We start from the raw sequence: 27,749 nt of genomic DNA on the forward strand, positions 1-27,749 counted from the left end.
CCATGAAGTTTACATACATGGCTGACTGTCTATTTCTAGCATTTCTGAACCACCACGATGGAGGCTGAAGAGTCCCTCTTGTATACAATGTGAACATGACAGACTGTGCTGAGAGAAGCATCACATTGTTGACCTGCAGAATTCGAAGATACAGCCATGTCATTCTGACTTACAGATTATTAATATTAAAAAACCCCTTCTTGTTACCAAGATGTTCTTAAGGAACACAGCTTAAAGCAGGTCTAAGTAACTCAGAAAGCCTCCGGGGCACATTATACTTATGCAAGAGCATTTAAGGATAAGACCACATCTGCAAGCATGTACACATAACCACATACACATAAATCAGACCACTATTCTGTGACCACCAAAATTCACAGCTTCTCACTGAAAAGACCTCATATGAAAAATCCTTTGATAACAAACTGCTGAGATCCTGTTATCCCTACTTAAAAGTCATCAGTGAACACTGAAAAGAAGAAAGTCAATATATACCCCACCCTTTCCTAACATAACTGTAAGAAAAACCTCACATGAGAAATTTCTGGAGGAAAGCAGAAGCCTGTTTCATCACTGATATTTATGGGGAAAGGGAATACATATAAGTTACTACTATCGGTCCTTTTCTGTTATGTTAATTTTTAGACATCCCCTCCCCCCGGTGTGAAAAAAAAAATCTAACAGAACAGCCACAATGGGCTGCTATTAATGTCAAACCAACCTTCCTCACTCACTGTGAAAGGTTTTGGGGAATCTAATTCTAAACAATGATCGAGTGACTCTAGTAGCTTCTTACTCTGAACACTGAAGGTAGGAGTTCCAACAATAAACAACACCTATCCACCCCTTTTTACAAGCCAGTACCAAGACGTGACACAGAATGAGGCTCTAAAGCACTGTGTCCTCAGGGTCAGTTTCAAATAATGCCTAACATTGGATTATACATAACAGAGGTTTCAGAAAAAAGGGAGAAAAAGTGATAAACAAAATACCCACCAGGCTACTGAACTAGAAGATTTCATTTCAATCAGCCCACACAAACCAACTGTTCCTTCCACTATCTTAGGGCACTTGGCCTTTTGAGCTTTCAAGCTCCTCTCAGCAGTCAACAGTTTCTCAGCAAGAGGCTAGCTTATGTAATTCTGCGATTCAGGACAAAAATGAAAATGAAAATGGAAAGGCATGCATCAATGAAATGTTTTTTAAAGGAAGTTCAGCAAAAAGTTCTGCTGAGAGATGAGAGCAACATTCACAGCCACAGCCTCCAGGATACCAAAAATTCTGGGAACTGTAGAGACCAGTTCAAGAGAGGAGCCTCAGCCATTAATGCTGGACCAATAATTATGAAGTGGATGTCACATGATGCCATACAATATTCTTTTCAACATGTAATAAGCACCCAATCCCTCCTAAAAATACAATTATCATATAGTTTTCTGTTATTAACAGCCCAGCTATAGCTAGTAGTCAAATAATAATTAGCAGGAAAGGGCAACCACAGGTTTTTGACAGGTCTCTCTCTCTCTTTTTAAAATAATTTTATTAATAAAATTACAAATAGACATACAATAATAATAATAATAATAATAATAATAATAATAATTTGTTTTATTTATATACCACTATTCCAAAGATCATAGCGGTGAACAGCAAGTAAGCTAATTAGCAAGTAAGCTAATTTGCCCCCAACAGTCTGAGTACTCATTTTAGCGACCTCGGAAGCATGCAAGCCTGAGTCGAGCTTGGGCCCTTTTGCTGGTCTTGAACTCACAACTTTGTGGTTTCAAGTGAATGGCTGCAGTACAGGCATTTAACCACTGCGCCACCAGGGCTCCAATAGACGTATCTCACCATACCACTTCACAACATATAACAAACAACTACATAAACCATAAAAACATAAAACGTAGAACAGATACTAAACTTATTCAAACTCTATTTTGTCATTATCTATTCATCTACTTCCAGTCTTCGTTATTTCATCTTTATCATAATACATTTCTACCCAATTTCCTAGGATTTTCCTATACCTATAAATGAAAATTCTGTATATTTATGTTGGTTTTACAGTGCTAATATTAGATTGCCAAGAGTTGAAAGACGTTTAATGCAGGAATATGCACTCCTAAATTACTTTCCTTCTCATAACAAGTTATTTATATGTGGCCTTTACCCTACTGTCCTACAAGATTTACTAACCCCAAAAAGCCAAGGTCAAAGGAAGATTCACTCAGTTAAATGGACTTCATATGCAGCAGTAGGAAAATCATGGTCTATTATTCTCATCTTCATATTTACAAACTAAGAGGCATTTTGTTCCAGCCCAATGAAAATCTTTAAAAATTGCTTATTTGAATAATCAATAGGTAACAATTTCATGGCTTTCATTCTTTTCTTACTTCTTTTTAAAATACACTTTTTGGCAAAGACTATCAACAATTGAATCAAAATAGTATGCATATCACTGAAAAATCACAGAATGTTTATTTTTTTCACAGATGTGTACATTATGAAACTAACTTCTGAAAATATTTGTACTGCCATTCTGGTATTTTCATAAACATTTCTAGTACTTTTTTTCTGATGTTAAATATTAACATACATCTATATGCTGAAATGTGAACTGTGTGGTGCTTTGAAATGTTGTTGGACTACAACTATGCTGGCTGGTGTTGTTAGGAACTGCAATCCAACAACTTCAGGAAGACTACTCAAGAAATGCCATAAAGAAATGAAACTACACTTACTTTGAGGGACAAATAAGGTGAAAAGTGCAGACATGGAACATATATGGCATGACGGCTATCCATCTGTCATTTTGGGACAACTTGTAATGGTAACCTTTCAGTTTTTTCAATAACAGAAAATGCTCTCTGTGATTTACATGTTCCCCATTTTTTGCTACTTTCCAAGGGATTGCACTTTTCCCCTTCAAATATAGCATAACTCAGCTTTATATATGATAGGCTAGCATTTATATATGCTACCGTACTGATGGTAGCCTGTTTAACTTAAGCCGTCTGAGGGCTCGCACCAAGATTCTAAACTATCTAGTCCATGAGCTGCTTTTTGCTGACAATGCTGCCCTCGTTGCCCATACAGAAGCAGCTCTGCAGCACCTCACATCTTGCTTTGCTACAGCTGCAGAGCTCTTTGGGCTGGAAGTCAGTCTGAAGAAAATGGAAGTCCTCTACCAGCCGGCACCTCAGGAAGAACACTACCATCCTCACGTCACTGTAGGCAAATCTGAGGGAGGAGTCTCTTCCTTCAGGCTAGCCCTGATGGAGCTGGGCCTGCCTGGTCAACTCCCTCACAGGCCAGAAGATGGCAGTTATGGAGGGAGGAGTCTCTTCCTTCAGGCTAGCTCTGATAGAGCTGGGCCTGCCTGGTCAACTCCCTCGCAAGTAGACTGGACCCAGGCCATGTAGGGCTTTGTAGGTAATAACACCTTGTACTGTGCCCAGAAGCTAATAGGCAGCCAGTGTAATGACTTTAGAATAGGTGTAATTCAGTCAAACCTAGATTTTCTGGTGACCAGTCTGGCTGCCATGTTTTGTATCAACTGAAGCTTCCAGACATGGCACAAGGGTTGCCCCATGTAGAACGCATTACAGAAATCAAGACGAGAGGTTTCCAGGACATGTACAACTGTTTCTAGGTCCCGCTGCTCCAGATAGGGGTACAACTGGAGTATCAGTCGAATTTGATAACAGGCGCTCCTGGCTGTTGCGTCAATCTGAGAGGACAGATGAAGTGACGAATCCAGGAGCACCTCCAAGCTGCAGACGCAGTCCTTCAGGGGAAGTGTGACCCCATTTAGGACTGGTGAATATATCTCCATATCCGAGTTGGGTTTACCTATCACAAGTACCTCCGTTTTGTTTTGATTCAACTTAAGTCTATTTTCCCTCATCCAATCCATTACCGACCTCAGGCAGTCATTCAGAGGAGAGATGCCCTCCCTGGTCACTGAAACAGTCCGAGACATAGAGAAATAGATTTGGGTGTCATCAGCGTACTGATAACACCCCGCCCCATGTCTCCAGATAATCTTGCCCAGCGGCTTCGTGTAAATGTTGAATAGCATTGGCAACAGTATCGTGCCTTGAGGGACGCCCAAACTGAGCTCCCTCTTGATCAAACAACTGTCGGCAAGCGACACCATCTGGAACGTGCCTGAGAGATAGGACCGGAACGACTGCAAAGCAGTGCCTCCGATTCCTAGTTCCCTCAGGTGTTCCAGAAGGATACCATGGTCTATGGTATCAAAAGCTGCTGAGAGGTCCAAGAGCACCAACAGGGCCACACTTCCCCTGTCAATGCACCGACGGAGATCATTGACCAAGGCAACCAGGGCAGTCTCAACTCCGTATCCCGACCTGAAGCCAGTTTGAAATGGATCAAGATAATCTGTGTCATCCAAGACTGCCTGGAGCTGGTTTGCACCAACTGACTTATTCCCTACATACCAGCACAACCATATAGTCAGAGCATTTTAGCCAGAGAAATGGGGCTATGGTTGAGGAGACAAGTTGGTTTTTTTTTGTAGTATATTTTTATTCACAGAGTTGTTATCAATACTGCTTCTCAAGTTATAAAAGAGGAAACTAGCAATAACAGTCCCAATTACATCTCATAAATGCTGCTGACTCCAAAGTATATGAAGATAAGACACACTGCTAACTGGTGAATTATTACAGGTTTTTCTACCTCTGCATCTACTGTGACCAGATGTTCCAGTGCAACATCAAACAGGGAAGTGAATCTAATCTTTGAGTTAACTAGATATATCAATGCAATTCTGCTTCACTAGAAACTGAAGCCACTTTTTGCAATCTGGATTTACAAATTACCAGTGATTATTCAGCAGTATTCCCAAGAACAGCATTTCAGTGGTGCATCTGACTGGCAAGGACACTCTCTTCTATTCCACAATACTGGAAAGACAAAAGCAGAGGATGCAAAGTATATGGAACCAAATACTGCATGGCTGGAATCCTGTAATAATTACCTGGAAGTAGATTCAATAGAGCTTTACTGCAATTTGCTGTAAAGCAGCCAGCTTTAAGATTATATCATCAGCCTTCCAGAGTCAATGAAAAAGCCATATTCAAATCTCTTTCACTATAAGTGATCTCCATGCCACAGGTGCAGACTACTGCACAGGACTGCTGTACCTAGAATGACTCATCCTTAATCCAGCATATGCCTTCAGAAATGCAGCACCAGCTGTAAAGAGATTTTTAAAGTAAGTAAATGATCACTCGTCTGGGATAAAAAAGAATTTTAAACTTAAATTTTAAAAAATAACAAAACCTTCAGGTGACTACAAAAACAAGCTTTCTGTAAATTGCTTCCTTTCTTTTTCCAGGCTCAACAATATTCCATTAAATTACCAAACTCTTTGTTGGTGAGTATGCATGACATATAGCTTTTTTTGCAGACAGATCCCCCATTTGTAAATTGTTCACTTGCTTTCATTTGTGTAGAGCTATTATATTGCCTTTTTCACCACTGAAACATTCTGTATTTTCTACATGCAGCTGGCTCTCCACATCTGCGACTTTTATTTTTGTGGATTTGATTATTTGCATTTTTGATTAAGATGTTCTCTAGGAATCTCTAGGTCCTCCGGTGCAACTCTGTCAGAAGTTGACCAGAGTTGTGCTGGAGAACCTAGGAGGTCCTAGAGAAAACATTTCTCTGGGCATTTGTAGGTCTTCTGGCATGATTGTATCATCAACCTCTTGCAGATGTTGACCACAGAGTTGCACTGGAGGACTTGGAGATTCCTAGAGAGATGTTCTCTCAGGTAGAAAGAATAGTGGGGGGTTTTATTTGTAGTTTTTCCACATTCACAGGGGCTCTTCACCTCTAACCCCAGAGAATGTGGATGGACCACTGTACTTAAAATTTAAATGAGCTAGAGCTAGATTAAAAAATACAGTCAGCTCTCCAGATTTAACATTTGTGGATTTGAGTATTTGCTAGTTTCACCATGCTTTCCCATCTGCCTGCAACCCAGAAGAGTGAGAGCACTCTCGGCAGTAGGGGGGGAAAGCCCAGGATGGGCCATCTTTCTTCTCCTTCTCCTCCTCTGCCTGCTCCTCTTTCTCCTGTCCTGGGTTTTTTCTCTCTCCTGGCAGGCGGGGGAAAAGCCAAGCCCAGGAACGGAGCAGTTTGGAAGTGTGTGCATGCTCCTCCTCTGTCCTGGACTCCCCTCCCATATTCACATTTTTTCCACTTTCATGGGAAGTCTTGTGCCCCTAACCCCTGCTAATGTCAAGGGCAGACTATAATGAGTTACACCCCTACACAGAGAGAAGCAAATGTAGCTTTCTTTTACATAACTTACCCTTCTCCTCACAATGTTTTAAACCAGCAATAATTATCTGCTGGTAAACTCCAGGACAATATGCTCCAAACTGTCATGTACACAAGTCCCTAGAAGCTATCATCTTTCTTACTCTTAATTCAGATTTTAAATTATGCACTGCTCTTTTAACAGCAATTCTAAATGACTGAAATAAAGCAGCCTCTTTCACAACAGCTCAGCAGCTCTTTCAGTTTCAACTTATGGCTTGTTAATTATATCCCAGTACTGAATATACACTTCAGTTTGTTGCACTTAGGGAATACTGGAAAGATAAGTCTTTTCTTAATTATTAAATGTAAATAGCTCATTAACTATAATCAAATTACTTTAATTGTAAGAAAAGGAAGTCATTACAGTATGTACACGCATTCTTGCCTGAATAGATTTAATATTTTAAATTAATCATTGCTGCATTCATATTAAGTCAACCTTTGACGTTATAAAAGCGACGGCAGCCAATTTCTTTTTAATTTTTTTTTTTACAGATAGTTCATTCTTTAAAGGTATTACAGTTGGCCCGTCCCTTCCATGGGCTTGCCTTCTGCGGACTTGAGCTCACACAGAAGGCAAGCCCAAATAAAAACAATGGGGCGCGCGCCTAGGGTGCGCACCACAGCATGCCGTGCCACGGGAGCTCACCCAATTATAGTTAGTGGGATTTAAACATACGCTCAATTCCCCTTATGCAGAGGTGTCTGGAATGGATCCCCCATGTAAGGGGCAGGCCAACTGTATTTGCAGAACCATCTCAGACATTTGAACTACCCCTCCCCCCTACCCCCCGGGGGGATGCAGGATATAGGTTCCAAACCTTAATATGGTATATTTTGTTGACAATCTATAATACAGACTCAGATTTCATTCTCTCATGGATAAACATGCAATTTAAGAAACAGAACAGGTTAGGCATGGGAACAATTGTAAACTTTAGAGAATAACAAGTTTAAAGTGTCTCACGGGTGCCTTTCATATGAGCATCATTGACTGTAGTAAAGAAAGCTAGATAAACAGGCTTCAGTCTGACGTACTCTTTCCAACAGAACACACTTTCCAAAAAAGTAGTATTGCTTGCAGTAAGGCATGTCATCATACAAACACAGAGTAACTGTTGCCTTATTATCCATTAGTTTGATGCTCTGTGCAACTGCCCAATGCTAGAACATCATGACTTGAGTGTAATGAATGTTAAAAGAAAATAAAAAGCTGTTTTGCAGGAGTGTGCTCATCTGAAGAAGGTGAGGTATCAAAGCAGACTGTTCCACAACCTACCGGTGTATGTGTGTATGTGTGTGTGTGTGTATGTATATGTACACACACACACACACACATACATATATACATACACACACACGGACTGAAGCTACTGTATTAGTTCCAACCATATCCCCAGAATCTCCTTTTATTATTCAGCTGAACTAGTAATTTGAAAGCTGACACAGCTAAAATGTTTCTGTTCACTCTAAAACTACATAACTATAAAATGCCATCTAATGAAGGAAATATAATGCAATAGAAAGAAGGCCAAAATCTTAATTCCAGTATTTCTAGCTATTTACCTTTCTACAGTTTTTTTCTCTTAACAGCACTTCAATACAGAGCCAAGTTCTTTTGAGAAATTAATTGGGTAATTATATACTTTAAAAGTGCTACTTTTAAAATACCAGCTCAGTTCTCAGTACTGGAAAACAGAAGATACAGAGATTTATAACAATGAAATTTGGAGGGGATGAATCTTAGATTAGGTCCAAGCTATCAAGTACAAACATACCTCAGTTAACAAAACCTCTGTCAAAGAAGCTCCTTTTTATAAAGCCTTTTTATGCCTGAGCAGCCTTCTTCCTCCTAATAATCCTTTGTGCTGGAGGATATGGTGCTGGAGAAGAATCTGTGGATGGTTGAAAAGACAAACAAATGGGTTCTAGAACAGCTTAAGCATAATTACTACATTGAGGCTGTTGTATTTCAGCCACATCATGAGAATGTTAGGTGCACTTGAAAAGACAATAATGCTAGGAAAGGTGGAGGGCAGTAGGATACTCAATGAAGGAGGCCACAGCCTGAGCTTGCAAAACCTAAGCAGAGTGGCTGAGGACGGGGGGTGGGGGGGGTGGGTCTTCAAGATGCCTCATTCATGGGGTTGCCACGAGCTGAGGTCAATTTGAAGGCAGTTAAGAACAAAATAGTCCATATTAGGATGTTGATCAATCCCAAAAAATAATTTGGATAGTCATAGCACCAGTTGAATATGCTGCTACTTAATGCTAGGCCATTGGATGGTAAAACAGCATTCAGGACTGGATTCTAGATTAATGTGCCAGCCTGGAATGTATTACAGGGACCTGGTTGGATAGGGAGGGATGATCTTTCTCAGGTTTGCCTACCAGGATTCCCTGTAGAGCAGCAGGCAAGACCTGGGGGATGAGGAAATGAAGTTGGTCTATTGGGATAATATCCCTCTGATGAGGTGTCCTAGCCCTCAGTCTGCAGGGTTTTAGTGTGTTTATTTGAAGGTGGGTGGCTGGCATAGAAGGATTCTGTTGATGTTTCACCCACACGTTGCTGAACAGTCTCTCTTCCTGAGCTAACCAGGGTGATCTTGGGGTGGTGGTGCTGGAGTCCCCATAGCTTGTGATGCCGGGGGAGTTCAACATCCATGTTGAGGCTACCCTATCAAGAGTGGCTCTAGACTTCATGCCAATCATGAGACTGCCCCAAATGGTATCAAACCCCACTCATGCTGCTGGACATACGCTAAACCTTGTTTTCTGTACAAGAGGGGATGGTGATGACCCAGGAATAGAGGAGCTTTCTATTGTCCCATTGTCATGGAAAAATCACTTCTTGGTTTAGACCTGCTCTGATTCTAATCTTCTTCAAGGAGAATGGTTTGGAAAGGTCTTGAGTGGCTTAAGGCATGTTTAGCCTGGAGAATAGGTTGAGGGGTGACATGATACCTATGCTTAAATATTTGAAGGAATGTCATATTGAAGATAGAGCAAGCTTAATTTCTGCTGTTCCAGAGATTAGGATATGCAGCAATGGTTTCAAGCTGTAGGAAGAGAGATTTCACCTAAACATTAAGAAGAATATCCTGACAATAAGAGCTGTTTGACAGTGGAACCTGCTGCCTCACAGTAGTGGAGTCTCCTTCTTTGGAGGTTTTTATACAGAGGCTGGATGGCCAACAGTAGCTAGTGCTTTGATTGTGTCTTCCTGCATGGCAGGGAGTTAGATTGGATGGCTCTTGTGATCTCTTCCAACTCTATTACTCTATGACACATTAAGATGGTCCACCCCAGGAGACTTACAGATCCAGATGGATTCTTGCTGGTTCTTTTGAAGTTTCCTTCAGCCTTTGCAGGGAATCCTGCAGAAGCCCTGTATTGATCTCTGGAATGGGAAACTGACCAAAACATTAGACATAACTGCTCCTAAGCACTTCTTCTCACTGAGTGGAGCTAAACTAACCCCCCCTAGTTTTCTAAGGAGCTGACACCAATGAAATGAGATGGAAACTAGAGCAATACTGGCAGAAAAATCAGATTGAGTCTGACCCAAAACAGACTTCTGATGGCCTATGTTGGGGCAGTACAGGCTGCAAAAAATATCTTTTTGGCTATCACCACTGTATCCTCACAAAAGACAAGCAGTTTTGAGTGGTCAGGGATACGGCCCAAAGGAAAATTTAAGTCACTCATCAGCCCGCTGTGAAGAATTTGCCCACCAATTTGTTGATAAAATCACTCTTTTTCACTCCCGATAGGACTGTCTGATGTAACCTTGGCCCTTGCTTGTCTAGTGTTAATGGATGCTTTTCAATTTGTGTAGCTTGAGAATGTGGACAGGATCCGTGGAGAAGAAAGAACCACCACATGTATATGGTAACAAGCTGAGCTGCTTTTGAGATCTCTATTTGCCTCATTTAAGCTTTTGAAACTGCAGAGAGATGTACTCCAGAGAAGTATGTCAGGAAAATAAACATGTTTGTTTCAGGAAGGGCACCAGTCTACGTAAAAACAAAGATAAGGTGAAGGCAATAGCAGGATTATAATAATAACAATCCTGGCAGTACAAGGATACTGTACACAAGAAAAGGAGACACAAAATCAGATTTGTTTGGGCAACTGGAATGGGGCTGTTGAACCTAATGAAGCTAAAAGTTCCAGTAAAGGTATTAAGGGTGATCAAGAGAGACTACCTAGAGACCTTAAAACAAAGAGAAAAACAGAGTACTTTGGATTAATAGGAGATATTTACAACCAAAGTTTAGAGACTACACTTTTTCCCTCCAGAGGTACATGAATCCTTTTCTACAATAGACACACAGTTGGCCCTCCACATTTGTGGTTCTGACTTTTATGGATTTGATGAGACAACATTTATCAAGGCATCTGAAAGTCCTCCAGTTAGAGAAGTCAGTTAGAGAAAGCACCTTTACAAAACTGGCCAGTGCTTCCCTTAACTTGGATTTCTTGAGGGAAAGACAAGATGAGGAAGGTATACTGGGGAGCTCTGCCTATCTGCTTTCTGATGGTTCAGTGTACCCAAACTTTGTTTCATGCACAAAATTATTAAAAATATTATGTATAAAATTACCTTCAGGCTATGTTTGTATATGAAACGTCTATATGAAACAAAAATGAATTTCATATTTAGACTTGGATACCATCTCCAAGATATTGCATTATATACTGGTGGTTTATGCAAATATTCTAAATATTCAAAAAAAATCTAAAATCCAAAACACTTATTGGTCCGAAACATTTTGAATAAGGGAGATACAACATGTATATCTTAACAGACATAAAGTAGTAATGAGAATTGCTTTACAATAATTTAGTTCCCTGCATGGCAGAACTTAGCACTCAGTGTCTAGATTCCATTACCTCTTGGTACAGTTCTTTATTTCTTTTACATTGTTAAAATAAAGCACTGCATAAATTTTTAAACTTCCAAGTACTGCTGGATTTAGAACCTTTAACTGTAAATGCCCCTTGCTCTGCACATAAACAACCATGACCACACCCAGTGTCTTGGGCAGTGTTCAATTCTTCCCCAAACTTCTTTCACATGACAATTCAAATATCAACAATATGAGTGAGATCACAGAAAAATGTGGTTAGTCAAGTCTGACAAACAAATCACCTGCTCCTCCTGAACTGACAGCAATCCTATGTATGTCATCACAAAAATAAGCCCCATGGGTTTAGTGTATGAACCTATACAGACTGAAGCCTCCATTCTGAAAAGCAACACAAGAGGTGAGCCATAAATCCAAGTCAATAATCTACTCTGAATGAAGACTTATTTCCTGATGAATAACTGCACAAAACAAACTAAACCATAAATATGACAAGCACTTCCTATCTAGCACATAACAGAATTTCGGGTAAAACTCGTTTGAGACTATTCTGACTGTGGATGAATCAGTTCCATAGTAGACAAGAAAAATGTTGTGTCAAGTTGGCTAACACTCCTACAATTCCACTGCTCCTCTATTAGGCCACCACAATCAAATATGTTTCTGTCACTCTTTGTTTGCTGATTTGTTTTCTATACATACAGCTCCTGTAGCAAAGCTAAAAAGAAATAAAACATACCCAAAGACACAGAGAAAGAATTTTCCATATTTTATCCAGAGAACATCCTGGTATTTACATTAGCAGAAAAAGCCCTGGCATTTGTCTTACTCAATCAGTAATCTATTTTTGCACAGGCCCTTCAATGACACAGGAATAAACAGATCTTGCTCAAATGCAAGGATACCCTCTCGGCTCTTTTCTGTTATTTTGTTGAAGCTTGCTTCGCACAAACATGAAAATTTAAACAGCGTTAAATGTAAGGTTATACTTCCACAGGATTTATGTTACTAAAACATAATTCTAAACCAGGGGGGGGCTGTCGGCAACCTCCGGCCCGCGGGCCCGGATGGGTGCCGCAGAGTCTGTTTTTGCCGGCCCCGCCGCCGATTCAGCTTTCCCGGGTCGCGGGGCACCGCCCATTTTTTTCAAATGGCGGCGAGTCCTCGCGTGAACTTCCCCGAGGGTCGCACGAGACCTCGACCGCCATTTTTGAAAAAATGGGCGGCGCCTAGAGGCGAAGTCTCACAAAACAGACCACAAGAAAGGGACGCGCGAACTCGCTGAGGCGCCGGAGCCCTCGAACAGGCTCCTGAACGGCTGCGGGCCTCCCAGAGGCCCGCTGCCTCACTGGGGTCCTCCAGGAGGGCCCCACGCACAGCGGCCTCCGCAGACGAATTAACTTGCTAATTAGCTACTTTCTTCACCGCTATGATCTTTGGAATAGCGGTATTAATAAAACCAAATTATTAAAAACAAATTTTGTATCTACTTTGTTCTGCCTTCCATGCAGTGAACCCTTGTTATACGCTGGGGTTGTGGTTCCAGAGCCCCGGTGTAATAACAAAATCCGTGTATGGCTAGTCCCATTAAATAGATGACCATAGCAAAAATGGTGCCTAATAAAAAAATGGAACATCAAGGTAAATTTATACTTTTTTGGAACATTGTCAATCCGGGTAATGCTTAAATCCGTGTAAAAAAAATCAGTGTATAAGAGGGCCGACTGTATTTCACTGCTGTAGTAACAGTATATGCTTTGCAATCTTCTAGAAATTGATCCTGAGAAATAGCATTCACATAAAATAATTAAAATCACTTCAAATTTTTTTTTATCCAAGTTGGAAACAACTTGAAAACTCACAACAACATTACATAAACAAAGAATTCTTAGAAAAGTAACAGCCTTCAGATACAAGTATAAACCAAGTTTAGTGTAAAAATGAGTGAGCTGCAAGGGACTTTAGGCTCATGCTCTTTCCCCTTGGCAAAGGATTCCAGTTTTAAGCTAAGCAGAATTCCTCATTATATTCAAGCTCATTAAGTTTTACTTAGTTCAAATACCAAGAATCACAGTGGCTTGTTTATAAACCTGGGTTATCCACAAATCATAGTTAAGTTCACCACAAGTTCTTCTGGTTCTGATGGGGAAGGGAAACACAAGAGACTCCTTGTTGCTCATGCCGCTCTGATAGCCTTGGCTGAAGAGCAGGGTATAAATAATTAAGTATTATTATTATTATTATTATTATTATTATTATTAACCTCTTATATACAAATACATATGACTTATTACTGTGCAAGCTTCATGGATCAGAGCCTAATTCACCAGATGCACAAAGCTTTAAAGGATATAATCAAAAACTGGCCAACTACATGTTAAGCGGAATGGAATATTCAAGGATGCATGTGCATCCTTACAGCAAAGTAATGAAAGCTACTGTGTAATACTGTACAAAACATTTGGTTAAGACTGGAGATCTCTGATCCATGCTCATCCTCAAGCACAAGTTCTGTGGGAGGCCAAGGCACAACGTAAACCTCAACATCCTAACTGGGAGGGAAAAGGAATTACAGTTAGCCCTCCACATTTGTGACTTTCACCTTTGCCGATTTGATTATTCATGGATTTGATTAATATGTTCTCTCTAGGAATCTCTATGTCCTCCAGTGCGACACTGCTGGACGCTGATCATAAAGCAATGCTGGAAGAACTAGAGACTCCTAGAAAAAACACTTGTCTAGGCATATGTAGGTCCTCCAGTGCAATTCTATGGTCATCTTCTGCCAGATATTGACCACAGAGCTATGCAAGAGGACCTAGAGATTCCTAGATAGATGTTCTCTCAGGTAAAAAAATATAGTGTGCCCGCGTTATACGTATAACCATGTGCCAGAAGAAACAATGGCGCGCATGCGCCACTACTGCCATTCACCACTGTGAGCACGAGCCCCATTACTTGCAATGGGGCTCAAGCATACGCATTTTTTGTTTTACGTGGGGGGTGGGTGGGTCCGGAACGGATCCCCCGCGTAAAACAAGGGCGCACTGTAGTGTTTTTTTTATTTGTGGTCTTTCCACTTTCACAAGGAGCTACGGCCCTAACCATAGCAAATGTGGAGGGTCCACTGTACTACAATCATAGATATACTAGTGAATTCCACAGGGCCAAGGAAGCAAGTAATAGTCACAATAAAGTGCTAGGTTCAGTAAAAAGTTCAACAGAAATGTTTAACACTAGTATTGATGATTTAACAAGGATGTGACCATTTCTCATAAACAGCTTTCCTAGCAAGGCTGGTGGGAAACCGCAGTAAGAAAAAGAGCCCTCCCTGCAATCCATCTGCCTTGGTCCAGGCCTCAGAGGGAGAGAAGAATGCTGGACCTGATCCCCTCCTCTCCTCACCATTCCTTTCTCCTTTTGTGTTGTGTCTTTTTAGATTGTAAGCCTGAGGGCAGGGAACTGTCCTCTCAGCCTCTGGTCCATGCCCTAGTGGTTTCGCGACTAGATTATTGTAACCTCCTTCTGACAGGGCTTCCTCTTTCACACCTCCATCCTTTAATCTCTGTCCAGTATTCAGCTGCCCGTATTGTCACATCTGCTCGCCGCTTTGATCATGTTTCTCCTCTTTTCTCCTCCCTTCATTGGCTCCCCTTCTCCTTCCGCACCCGTTACAAGCTTTTATTATTGACTTTCAAAGCCCTCCATGGATTGGCCCCTCTTTACTTCTCTAACCTTCTTTCTCCTTACATTCCTACTCGCACCCTCCGCTCTGGTAGTCAAGGTCTCCTGTCACAGTGTAGGACTACCACTGCCCCCTCTCGAATTCGTCCCTTCTCACTTGCTGCCCCTTACTCCTGGAACGTTCTTCCCCCACATGCACACCTCATCACTTCTCTACCCAGTTTCAAAACTGAATTAAAGACTATATTGTTTAGAGAAGCATTCCCAGAGGCGAGCCCCTCTCTGACCCAGGAAGCCTCCTTTTAAGCATCCATTAAGAAGCCAAGCCCTTCCTCCAGTCCATCTGCCTTGGTCCAGGCCTCGGAGGTGGAGAAGAACTGCTGGACCTGATCCCATTCCCCACCACCACTCCCTTCTCCTTTTGTGTTGTGTCTTCTTAGATTGTAAGCCTGAGGGCAGGGAACCGTCTAACTAAAAGATTGTATGTACAGCGCTTTATAAATAAAGGTTAATAATAATAATAATAATAATAATAATAATAATAATAATAATATCATCCCCACTGTTGTAAGCCGCCCGGATTCCCAGTGATTGGGTGGCATATAAATAAATCCTATTATTATTACTACTACTACTACTATTATTATCATCATCATCATCATCATCATCATCATCATTTGGAGGGCCAAACATTCTCCAGCTCCATAACACAATAGACATCTTATACAATGAGCTGTTCCCCAAACATTCATAAGCAAACAGCCAATGTTATCTTCATATTTTTATTTAAATGCAAATATATCCAAAATACAACTCTCTGCTATGCAAAATTAGCTACTAACTGACAACTGCAATCCCCCACATTGAAAACTGATAGACTTTTTAAAGCCTAACATGTAAGCAAAATTCTAGAACAATCCCACTTATAATAGATTTTAAAAGTAAGAGCAACTGACTGCATGCACAAAGGGTGAGATTTCCACAAGCAAAGCAAATTTCACAAAAACAAAATATATGAAGTGGATACAGAAAGTGATTCCACATGAACAAGATATGCTAATAAATCTTTATATTTGTACATTAAAATAATCACAATGTCCATCAGGTTTCCTTAAGCTCCATTAACTCTCATCATTTGCCATCCTGAATATGCCGGCTGGAATTATTATCTTAAAGTACCCACTTTGTTCAGATTAGAAAGGAAGCAAAGGCTGCTTTTAGAAATACTCCTTCCCCTAGATTCCAGTACAGTGGTACCCCGGGATACGAATTACCCAGCTTACGAATTTTTCGGGATACGAAAAAATCCCATAGGGATTTATTGTTTCGGCTTACGAAGGTTTTTTCGGGTTACGAAAAAACCTCGGCGCTATTTTCAATGGAGCCGCGGCAGAGCCGCGGCTTTTTTTCCATTAGCACCTATGGCAATTCAGGTTACGAAGGTTTTTCGGGTTACGAAATTAGCCGCGGAACGAATTAATTTCGTAACCCGAGGTACCACTGTACTGGAATTCCCATCCTAGTGTGCCCAAGTAATGAATTCTGATAAGGTAAACAGGATCAAATTTCTGCTGTCACAACATTCAGTGTATGGGTTTTTATGAAAGTAACAGTGATTTTAAATTGTCAAAGGATGAATATATTGCACTTTTTGAATTTTAGAAAATTGTAGCTTCAACATTTTCTGGAAATTTTACATCTCTAGTTATCCTGCTATTCATCATACCTTCCATATATATCCATGGCAAATATGTGCTTCCCCAAAACACAGCAAACTTGTAAAAAAGCCACCTGTCTTGCAAAGAAAAAATAGCTCTGGCCTGTTACAGACTGCCAAAATAAAGCTGCTTCGGGTCTCTTTGGAGGTATGCTGTTTAAATGCTGCATGCATCCTAAGAATCCGGAAGCTGCACCAAAGCTGCACTCCAGTGCTTAGGAATAGAGTGTGGCTTTGGTGTGAACTCCAGACTCTTAGGACTCATGCATCATTTAAATAGCATACCTCCAAAGAGACCTGAAGCAGCTTTATTTTGGCAGTCTGTAACAGGCCTCTCTTTCTTTCTACTGTATTACCTCTTCAACCCATTTCTTACTTCTCCATTCCAAGTACTCCTCCTCCACCAGATTAAAACCTCTACTTCTTCTGAATCATAGGTATCACTTCTAATTCTTCTTCTATTCTATGCTTCACAGTTTCCCTAATCTACCATATATCAAAGCCAGGAATCCACTCTGAGACCTATGTGTTTGAAGGATGAGGAAGTGAGTGGCACCTTAAAGCCTGGCATGTTTTGTTTGGTGTAAGCTCCAATGGGCTTCACTCTTGTGTATCTTTCCAAGCTTATGATGACTCTAAGTCAAGCAGATCATAAGGGTTTCTTGTCATAATATGTGCAGAGAAGGTTTGCTGTGCCTTCCTCTGAAGATGATAAGAGTGTGATCAAAAGCTCCCTTCACCCTCCATAACCCTGAAGGACTCCTTTTCAGTCCCATGTTTTCCTATTATTTTTATCCAGCCCTGCCACATACAGCACCGCCAATACCCTTTTCTTCTGCCATCACAAAAAGAACGTATTTTCCTTTGTTGGTCCCATGGTGCCCACATCCTTCCTATCACATTACACACAAAACTTCCCCTTCTTGTTACTAATAACCCTCTTGTGTGTGTGTGTGTGTGTTATGTGCCTTCAAATCATTTCCAACTTATGGCAACCCTAAGGGCAAAATTATCATGGGGTTTCCTTGGCACGTTCTTGGCCATGCAGGGATTCAATCTCTGGTCTCCAGAGTCACAGTCCAACACTTAAACCACAACTTCACACTGGCTCTCTATGGTGATCCTAAAAATGGGAGGGGCAAGTCTAAACCCAGCAGGCAAGCTTGCCAGGTATGTGACAGGAGGTGTCGGTAGGTAAGCTGTCTGTATCTAGCAAAAGCAAAAGGTATTTTACTGTGGAACACAGAATGGTCATACCTATGCTCTCAAACAGTAATTCACTACAGTATCACAATGATCCAACTGTTTGCTGTCTGCACTGTTAACTCAGGGTCCCATCGACATTAGAAATAATGCCATTCGGCACCAATTTAACTGCAATGGCTCCATCCTACATCATCCTGGGATTTGTAGTTTTGTGAGGCAGCAGCACTCTTTGGCAGAGAAGGCTAAAGACCTTGTAAAACTACAGATCTCAGCATACCATAGGATGGAGTTACAACACTTCAAGTAGTGTCAAACTGCATCATTTCTACAGTGTAGATGCACCTTCAGTGTATAACAAATGGGGCTGAAAAGCAACCTAAGTAGCAGGCAGTATGTACAAAGAGAAATGAAAGACTTTATTCAGTTACAATCAATGGATGACACTTTAGCACTCTCACACTGAAATCCTAAACACGCTTATTAGAAAATAAGTCTCACTTTATTGATAAAATCTCACAGTTTTTTTAAAGTTAATCTTTATTAAATTTTCATAATGTCCGTAAAAAACACAGAGACAAATCTCAACAGATAAACACCACATACAATACAAATATAACATTATAATTACTACAAATACTACACTCACAACAACCCGCACATCCACCCAAAAAACAATTTAACACAAAACAACAATTTGACCTCCTATGGAGGTACTGGGTCATTTTTCTTTGCCCGATAAAATCTCACAGTTTTTAATTTCATTTTAATTCTATCATTCCACTAGGTCTAGGACACCATCTTCTTCTACTACAATTACATCCTTTTGATGTAGCTTCAGCTAAGTGTTAGCAACTGATTCAGGTGTGAAGTTTCACACCAAGTGGAGATTTGAACCTATTCCTCCCCAAGAACTCTACACCTATTGGCTCTCACAATGGAAATTCTGAGAATTAAGTACATCTGCCAAAAAACAAGAGTGTACAGTACAGTTAAAGTCTGTTAATCTCTTCCAGAAATCAAGTACTACATTTCCTTATTCAGCTAAGAGAACAAAATGAAATAGAGAACTCTAGTGCACAAACTACTACTGAGCACAGTGTAGTCATTTGAGCTTTGGACTAGGACTCTGGAGACCAGGGTTCAAATCCCAGCCCAGCCATGAAAACCCACAGGTGACCTTTGGCAAGTCACACAATGTCAAACGCCCTCTGAAGAAACATGCCAAGAGCCTTATGGTTGCCATAAAGTGGGAACAACTTGCATACAACAACAAAGCTATTGCATCTTTTGGAACATTCAGCACACATGGACATACACATAACTTTATTCTCAATAACTACATTATCTCCACTATAAAGCCATTTTAGGCCTCCACCACAAAGGCAAATGTGTCAGATCCTGACTTAGTCATAAGAATCAAAGAAGAGACTCACCAAAATGGATAGGACTGATGTCACTCAGATCAACATTCCAATCAAACCCAATGGATGACTAACTATGGGTCTGGCCCAAATTGTTTCTCTTTCAAAATAATCATCCTTTGGCCCTCTGAAGAGCCAGCTTGCTATAGAAATACAGCCTACGCAAGCATCAAAATTATGCTAACAGTCGTAGCACTTTGTAACATGCTGAAGGTAACCATTCCTCCTTTCCTCGCTGTCCTCCAACTGTCCATACCCACAAAGGCGGCAGAGGGGCAAAAGAAACACCAAATTAAAATTCAAGCCCACCACAACAGACTCCCTCCCTCTTTTCCGAAGCATCCTGAAAGATCCCACCCATAGAGAGAGTCCTTTCTTCCCGTCCCTGAGACTTTTCCACATCAGGGAGGATCTACATACTGTATATACTTGACTATAAGGCGACCTTATGTACAAGTCAATGGCAGGTTTGGGGGCCAAATTTATGGGTTTTGCTATGACCTGTGGATAGGTCAAGGGTAAAACTTAAGGGCATGTAATGAAGGATGTAAAGGACAAAGGAAATGGAAACAACGCCAAAGAACTTACAAAATCCCAGCAGGCATAACTATTTGTGCTCATTCTAAAGGCTGGATCTGTGCTTCCAGGGCAAATTAAAGCCTTTTCTTTCACCAGTGGGTGGATCTATCTATCTGTCTAATGTGAGGTAAAGTACAGTACTTACATTGACCCATCAATAAGTCAACTCAATGTTTTTGGGTCGATTTTTTAACCTACATTTCTAGACTTATACATGACTATATACAGTAAATTAAATCTACAGAATGAAGAAATCTGAACAGTCAGGGATTTCCCATACCTTGCATCAAACACTGATCAAAACGGAGACTGCAGTCAAGAAATCAGAAGAAGACTAAGAATGGGAAGAGCAGCCATGATAGAACTGGATAAGATCCTAAAGTACAAAGATATACAGTGTGCCCACGTCATACTTGGGCGCGCTTTACGTGGCTTTCAGCATACACTGAAAGCCGCGGGGGAGAAGGGGTGGCGTGTCCCATAGGGAATAACAGAGCGCTGCCGTGTGCATGAGCCCCATTCATTTAAATGGGGTTCGACCATATGCAGAATTCTCTTTAGGCGAAAGGGCGCACTGTACAACTGAACACTAAACTCAGAATCATCCAAGCCATTGTATTTCCCATCACCAGGTATGGATGGGACAGCCGGAAAGTGAGGAAAGCAAAGAAAATCAACTCATTCAAAATTTGGAGGACATCTGGAGAATAGTATTGAATGTCATGGATTGCCAAAAAGACAAACAAATGTGTCCTTGAACAGATGAGGCCTGAAACCTCTCTGGAAGCCAAGATCGTCAAACTGAAGCTGTCATATTTTGGCCACATCATAAGACGGCATGACTCACTAGAAGAGACAATAAAGCTAGGAAGGGTGTGAGGAATTAGAATGAGAGGCAGACCACACACCAGACGGCTGGATTCAATCAATACAACCCTGAATTTACCCCAAGCAGAGCAAGGGAGGATAAGGAGTCTTGGCGATGTCTCACCCACAGGGCTGCCGTGAGTCTGGATCGACTTAAGGACAGTTAACAGCAACAAAGGAATGGGAAGGCAGCCATGAACGAACTAGACAAGATCCTAAAGGTATGCAATTGAACACTGAGGTCAGAACTGTCGGATCCACTGTATCTCCATCCCCACAAATGGAAGCGAGAGGGGAACAGGGAGGAAAGCAGACAGGAAGAGAATCAGCTCACCTGAGATGTGACCCCGAAGAACAGCACTCTGAGACACAGAAAAGGGTCCCTGAACAGATCTGGAGACCAAGATGGCTGTCATACTTTGGCCACATCATGAGAAGGCATTTAGGGCGGCCATCAATTGTGAATTTTGAATGTGGATCATTTAATATGTTTATATCTTATTTGTCCTTTTAAACTGGTGTGTATTTCAACAGATGTGTTTTAAGTGATGTGGTTTGCTTTAAAACACACTTCAGTTGTTGTTGTTGTTATTATATCTTCTTACTATTTCTTCCCCTTACTTTATTTCTGAAAATACTATGTGCATTTTAAAACACAGGCCATTACTATTAATGCTTACTTATTGCTTACTTATTATTCCTTATCCCTGTTTTATTTCTTAAAGTGTTATCTCTACTGATCCTGATCCCCTTCTCCCCCACCATTCCCTTCTCCTTTTGTGTCGTGTCTTTTAGATTGTAAGCCTGTGGGCAGGGAACCGTCTGTTATCCCCTTGATTGTAAACCGCTCGGATTCCCAGTGATTGGGCAGTATATAAATAAAACCTATTATTATTATTATTATTATTATTATTATTATTATTTACTTTAAAACACACTTCAGTTATTATTATTATAATTATATGTCTTACCTTTTACTTATTTCTCACCCAGACATCAATGATCATTATTGTTATTATGTCTTATTTCACACATCAATGAGCTGCACCTGGCTTCTTACCTCTATTTTATTTCTTATAACCCCAAACCTTCCGCTTCTGAGGGCGAGGAAACTTCATCCTTGAGCCCCTTCCCTTCCTCTGAGCAGCGCCCACAACCAGCCCAGCTTTACCTCAGCTCTTCACCTCCGCAAAGTCCCGTCCGCCATTTTACGGCTTCCCCCTTCAGCCCGGCTAGTCCCGCCCTCCACCCTCTCCGCCACCGCCGGTCCACACGCTCATTGGCTCCTCGCCACTTCCCGCCTTCGCCTCATTGGCTAAGCCCCTTGTCAATCAAACATTACCTTACGTCCTTTGCGTCGGTCCACCACTTCCTCATCTCCCAACAACCACACCCGGCCAAGCCCTTAACAAAAAAAAAAGACCGACAGTAATGTGGAACGTACCATTATTCACAAGAACAATGGGGAGGGGTTAAGACTTCAAAACCAGACTAATAGTAGCATTACAAAAGAAGACTCCATTTAGCTTATTTTTTTTTGTGGGGGGGAATACCTTAAAGTCTTTGCGTCGGTGTAAAAGGAGACATTTCCCCCCTACCACCACCGCTCCATGGTTTCGTCCATTCCGTTATTTCGCCTAGCTAGGGCGCTCAGCTCTATGGTCGCGGGAAAGGGCTCCCCCTGGTGTTCAGGGGGTATGATTGCAAAGTCAAAAGTTGGGGTTTTTTGGAAGGGAGTGGTGAGAGTTGTGTAGCAAGAAAGGAAATGCCTTTATCAGACATCAGTCTTACATACAAGTAGAACTTCTCTTTTAATATTCCCTGTTAACACTGTTAAAACTAAATGAACCAAAGCATTTAAAACAAAAATATTAACAGCCACAAATTTGGTATTTACAAACTTCTTTTTCCTTGTTCAATAATAATAATAATAATAGTAAATTTTTATTTATATACTGCCCTGTGGCGAACCAATCTGAGCGGATATATTTCCCTCCCCCCTTAAAAAGTTATTAAACAACATATCTAATTTAAAACCACAATAACTAGTTAAAATAACAATAAATTAAACAAAATAACACCAACCAACAAACCACTGCAACTTCAGTTCTAAAGAAAAGAAAAGGGGGCTTTGGAGACATTACTGAGGAGGGAGGAGATCCTGAGATCCTGAGGCCGGGATATTTCAGTCTGGGAAGGCCTGCCTGAAGAGATCCGTCTTGACAGCCTTTTTGAAGCTGTCCAAAGATGTTAATTGACGGATCTCGTCCGGCAGGTTGTTCCAGAGGCTGGGGGCGACAGCAGAAAAAGCCCTCCAGGAGGTCGCCACAAGCCTCGATTTTTGAGGCTGCAACAAGTTCCTCCCAGAGGACCGGAGAGCGCGGGGAGGAGGCAGTCTCTGAGATAGCTTGGACCCAAGCCATTTAGGGCTTTAAAGGTAATAACCAACACCTTGTACTGGGCCCAATATTTTCTGTGTGTGGAACTTTCCCTCCCCCTTAATTATCTGCCTGGGCTCTTTTATTTTTAAAAGAATTAATAATATTATAACCTACAGAAAACTATATAAGAATTATAAGGATATAATTACCTTTGTAAATAACTGCTGAATATATTTGTTTTTATGCAATAAAATTTTAATAATAAAATAATAATATTATAACTTACATAAAATACTATTTAAAATATATTTTACATATTTTAAATACTATTGTATGTAGGTAATAATAATAATAATAATAATATTGTTTGAAAACTATTAGAAAGTGTGGTGTTGAATTAGAATTCATTATTTCTATTCCATATTCTTAAAATTATTTTTAAAATATAAAATGCATTTTTTAAACATTTTTCCTCTCTCTTAACTGGTCGGTGACATTGGTCCAAAACACTGCAGAAATATGTAATCCCAGTTTGAGACCATTTTACCTGATCTCTGGCTCAATGCTAAGGGAATTCTGGAAGATGTAGTTTTGCAAGACATTTAGCCTCCTCTGTCACAGAGCTCTGGTGCCACAATAAACTACAATAATCAACGACTTGGATGACAAAATCGGGGGCATAGTTATCAAACTTGCAGATGACACCAAATTAGGAAGAATATTTAATAACCCAGAGGACAGGATCAAAGTTCGAAATAACCTGAATAGACTAGAAAGCTGGGCCAAAGCTAACAAAATGAAATTCAACAGGTAGAAATGTAAGATACTGCACTTAGGGCAGAAAAATAAAATGCACAGATATAGGATGGGGGACACCTGGTTGAACGAGACTTATGTGTGAAAGGGATCTGGGAGTCCACGTAAAACACAAGTTGAACATGAGTCAATAGTGCAATGCAGCAGCTAAAAAGGCCAATGCGATTTTCGGCTGCATCAATAGAAGTATAGTGTCTAGATCAAGGGAAGTAATAGTGCCGCTGTATTCTGCTCTGGTCAGGCCCCACCTGGAATATTGTGTCCAATTCAAAAAGGACACTGAGAAGCGAGCGTGTCTGAAAGAGGGCAACTAAAATGGTGAAGGGTCTGGAAACCATGTCCTATGAGGAACGACTGAGGGAGCTGGGAATGTTTAGCCTGGAGAAGAGAAGGTTAAGAGGTGATATGATAGCCCTGTTTAAAAATCTGAAGGGATGTCATATTGAGGAGGGAGCAAGCTTCTTTTTTGCTGCTCCAGAGACTAGAACACGGAACAATGGATGCAAGCTCCATTGCACCACACTCCTGGAAATGTGGAGGGATAACTGTGTTTTAATAACAATTTAATAAAATAATAATAACTATTTAATAACTATTTAATAACATTCAAAGATACTGTATAGGAGTTTATCACACGGGGGACAACTGGAAGTATAAACTGTGATTAACCCATGATAATCCCACAATTGTGCTAATGGTTTTCACATGACATTGTGTTCAAACCACTACTATTATCCCATGAATAACCCATGATAATCCCGCAATTGCGCTAATTGTTTTAACGTGACGTTGAGATGAAACATGATTAAAGTGCCATTATCCCATGACTTACTAGGCAAGAAACAGTAGCAAATCATTCATGAGATTTTCCCATGAATGACTTTTTGCTGTTTATACCCTTGTTATTCCCTGGTTAATCACTCTTGTGTTAATCTCATTTTAATTGTTTTAATGTCAATTGTGTGATTTTCACAGGTTAATCGTTGTTTAAACTCCACATTTTCCCACATGTGATGAACTCCAGAGCCATGCTAGTGTGTAGAATCAGTATACAGTATAGAGAGATCTTGTAGCACTTTTGAGATTCACTGAAAGAAAGAAATTGGCAGCATGAGCTTTTTTTGGTCCCATCCAATGTAAAATCATGTGCTATTTTTCACAAGTGCATGATGCAGCGAAGCAGAAGCAACATGTTCCATCTGTCATTAGGTTTGCCACATTGGTTGAAGGACACTGGAATTGTCAGTGTGGTCAGAAAACATGATAACCATATATTAAACCCCGACCCTTGACTGTGTACTCTGGAATTCTGATTGGAGTCTGAAAATATCCCACAGATCATTCAATGCATTTTGATACTGGCGCATGAGAAAATGTAGGATCACAAAAAATATCAGTTCATACAGAAAGTCTTTTCCTACTTGGATATTAAAAGATGCTAGTGACAGGTATTAATGGAGAGACAGCAAAGTAGTTTAAGCCAGATCCCATCCCTGCAGTCCAGCAATATCTTGACATCCATACAAGTCCCACACTTGAACAAGAGGATTCCTTCAAAAATAAGATTGTCTCTTGACAGCCGGTCAAATAGGAGACTCTTCTCTTTAAAGCAGGGTACCACTCCTCAATGGTATAAGCAAACTATGTTGTCAGAAACCATAATACACTCCCTCTTGTTTTTGGCTGGAATTTGATATAATCTCAACTATTACGTAGCTCAAACTGCACAACTTGGCAGTAGCTAGGGACCAAAATTAAAATAGGCTAAACTTCTTTGGGCCGCAGATAGCGCCTCACTTTCCAAGTAAAGATATAATTAACGATTAAACTATTTGCAAATAAACCATATTATTAAAAATTGGAAATTTTAATGACTATCAATTAATTTCAATTACTACCAATTAATTACACTTATTACTTATTTACTTAAAACAAACCTGTCCATTTTGAGCATGTATGATATGTGTTGTTGTTGTTATGTCCCTCAAAACTGTTTCTGACTTATGGCAACCCTCTCATGGGGTTTTCTTGGCAAGATTTGTTCAGAGGTTTGCCTTTGTGTGTACCAGCAACATAACACCATAGGATCCACCTCAGTTGGCAGGGCACTCTTTTAGGGAAGTGCATGATTTTTGCTGATTTTTTTAAAAGTTATTTTTTAATTTCATAGACCAACACTTTTCAAAACATACAAGAAAATATTTAACAGACTAAACTGTTTCTTTAAGAAAGAGAGCGAGACAGATGTGATTGCATGCCTATTTCTCATGATTTTGCAAAGTTGGGTATGGCTATGTTAGCTGGGGATGATGAGACACATCTGGAGGACACAAGGACCACGGAAGCTTGTTAGCAACAGAAACACATGATGTCACTGTATTATGTCCTGCTTGCCCTTGAACAATACGATGCTCCACTGTTATAGCACTATTATTCCACTTTAACTATATGCTTGTCCTTGAACAATATCATGCTCCACTGTTATAGCACTGTTATTCTGCACGGTGGTTTTTCAGGGCTATGATATTCTGCCTTCATGGATGGCCATCTGTTGAGTATGCTTTGATTGAGAGTTCCTGCATGGCAGGGGGGGTGGGACTGGATGGTCCTTGTGTTCTATTCCAATTCTATGATTCTATGCTTCTATGATTCTATTCCACTTTAACTGTTATGGCTGCCTCTTGTGGAAACCTGAGATTTGCAGTTGAGGGACAGGCCAGTGGCATCCCAACTTCCAGGGTCACCCGGTTTCGGGGGGCCTGTGGTGACCAAAAGGGCATGATCAGCTCTATTTTTCACTGTGGCAGCAAAGTTCTCCTTGTGGGGAGGCCTCCACTACTGTGGCAAAACCAGGACAAGTATGCTTTGTCCTCTCCTTTGCTGTGACAGTGAAGCCAGGAGGGATGCAGCAGGAGGTAGACCTGACTAGGTGTCACCCTTCTAGAGTATCACCCAATGCAGTCTGTGTTCCATGTACCCTCCTAGTGACGCCACAGGGATGGGCATTTACAATTGTCAGCCAGAGAGCTTTTAAGCTTCACTAAACTACAAACCCCACAATTCCACAGGAGGCAGCCAAAGCAGTTAAAGTGAAATAATAGTACTATAACTGTGCAGTGAGAGACAGTGCTAGAAAACAAGATTCAATGAATGATGTTGTATCACAGAAAACAAAAACTGGAGCTGGCATTTGATGCTATGGTACCTTTAGCGTTTGATGCTATGGTACCTTTCTCATCCTCCCACCATTTCCACCATGTTCATTTTGCCAAGGATTATTTTGTTGGAGTGCATTCTTGGTGCATCCCTCCCAGCGATCCCCAATTTCACAGCAGAAGGAACAGTGAAGAAACTATATCATGGAAAGGTCATCAAATAATGATTTCGCTTTCCCTGCTTCGATACACACAACTCTGACCCATGGCGCTCTTGATCCTTAGCAGAGACATATATCTAAATAAATTAAGAAGATTGCAAGCTTACCTGGATTTACGTCAGCAGCCTGAGTTAGTTCAGCTAAGGTTCAGCTCATCCTGCACTCTTTTATCTGGAAGGAGATCCCATTGAAGAAAACAGGGTTTGCTTCTAAGTAGGCAGACATAAAATTATACAGCATAGTTTTAATAATTGGTGTGGTTCAAATAAGAGCAGCTGAGAATCAATGGGTAGGACAACTACTCGGTAGATTTAGGTTCAGGGGCATGCTTGTAAATCAGGTGTCTTTTTTGATATCAGAATTGTAATGAAATACAGACTAAATTGGCACGTGTATGTAACCCGCCTTGATCACAGGAAAGGCGGGCTAGAAATAAATATTTTATTATTTATTATTATTATAAAT

At 40.7% G+C, this 27,749-nt stretch overlaps 1 protein-coding gene across 7 annotated transcripts in view; it reads right to left on the reverse strand.

Moving 5' to 3' along the window:
• WASF2 (WASP family member 2) overlaps positions 1-21,949 on the reverse strand; it is a 43,347-nt gene extending 21,398 nt beyond the window's left edge. The window contains exons 1-3 of one of the 7 annotated variants that reach the window (XM_042439393.1): positions 21,883-21,949; positions 8,145-8,261; positions 4,854-4,937 (exon numbers count right to left, since the gene is read on the reverse strand). The gene's annotated coding sequence lies outside the window, so the exon portion shown is untranslated. Of the gene's footprint in view, positions 1-4,853; positions 4,938-5,011; positions 5,230-8,144; positions 8,262-21,771 lie in introns of all 7 variants that reach the window. The other 6 variants (XM_042439392.1, XM_042439390.1, XM_042439389.1 and 3 more) reach the window with 6 other exon arrangements.
• Positions 21,950-27,749: the final 5,800 nt, after the last annotated feature.

This window comes from Sceloporus undulatus, chromosome 9, assembly GCF_019175285.1.
Source record: "Sceloporus undulatus isolate JIND9_A2432 ecotype Alabama chromosome 9, SceUnd_v1.1, whole genome shotgun sequence".
Lineage (NCBI taxonomy): Eukaryota > Metazoa > Chordata > Lepidosauria > Squamata > Phrynosomatidae > Sceloporus > Sceloporus undulatus.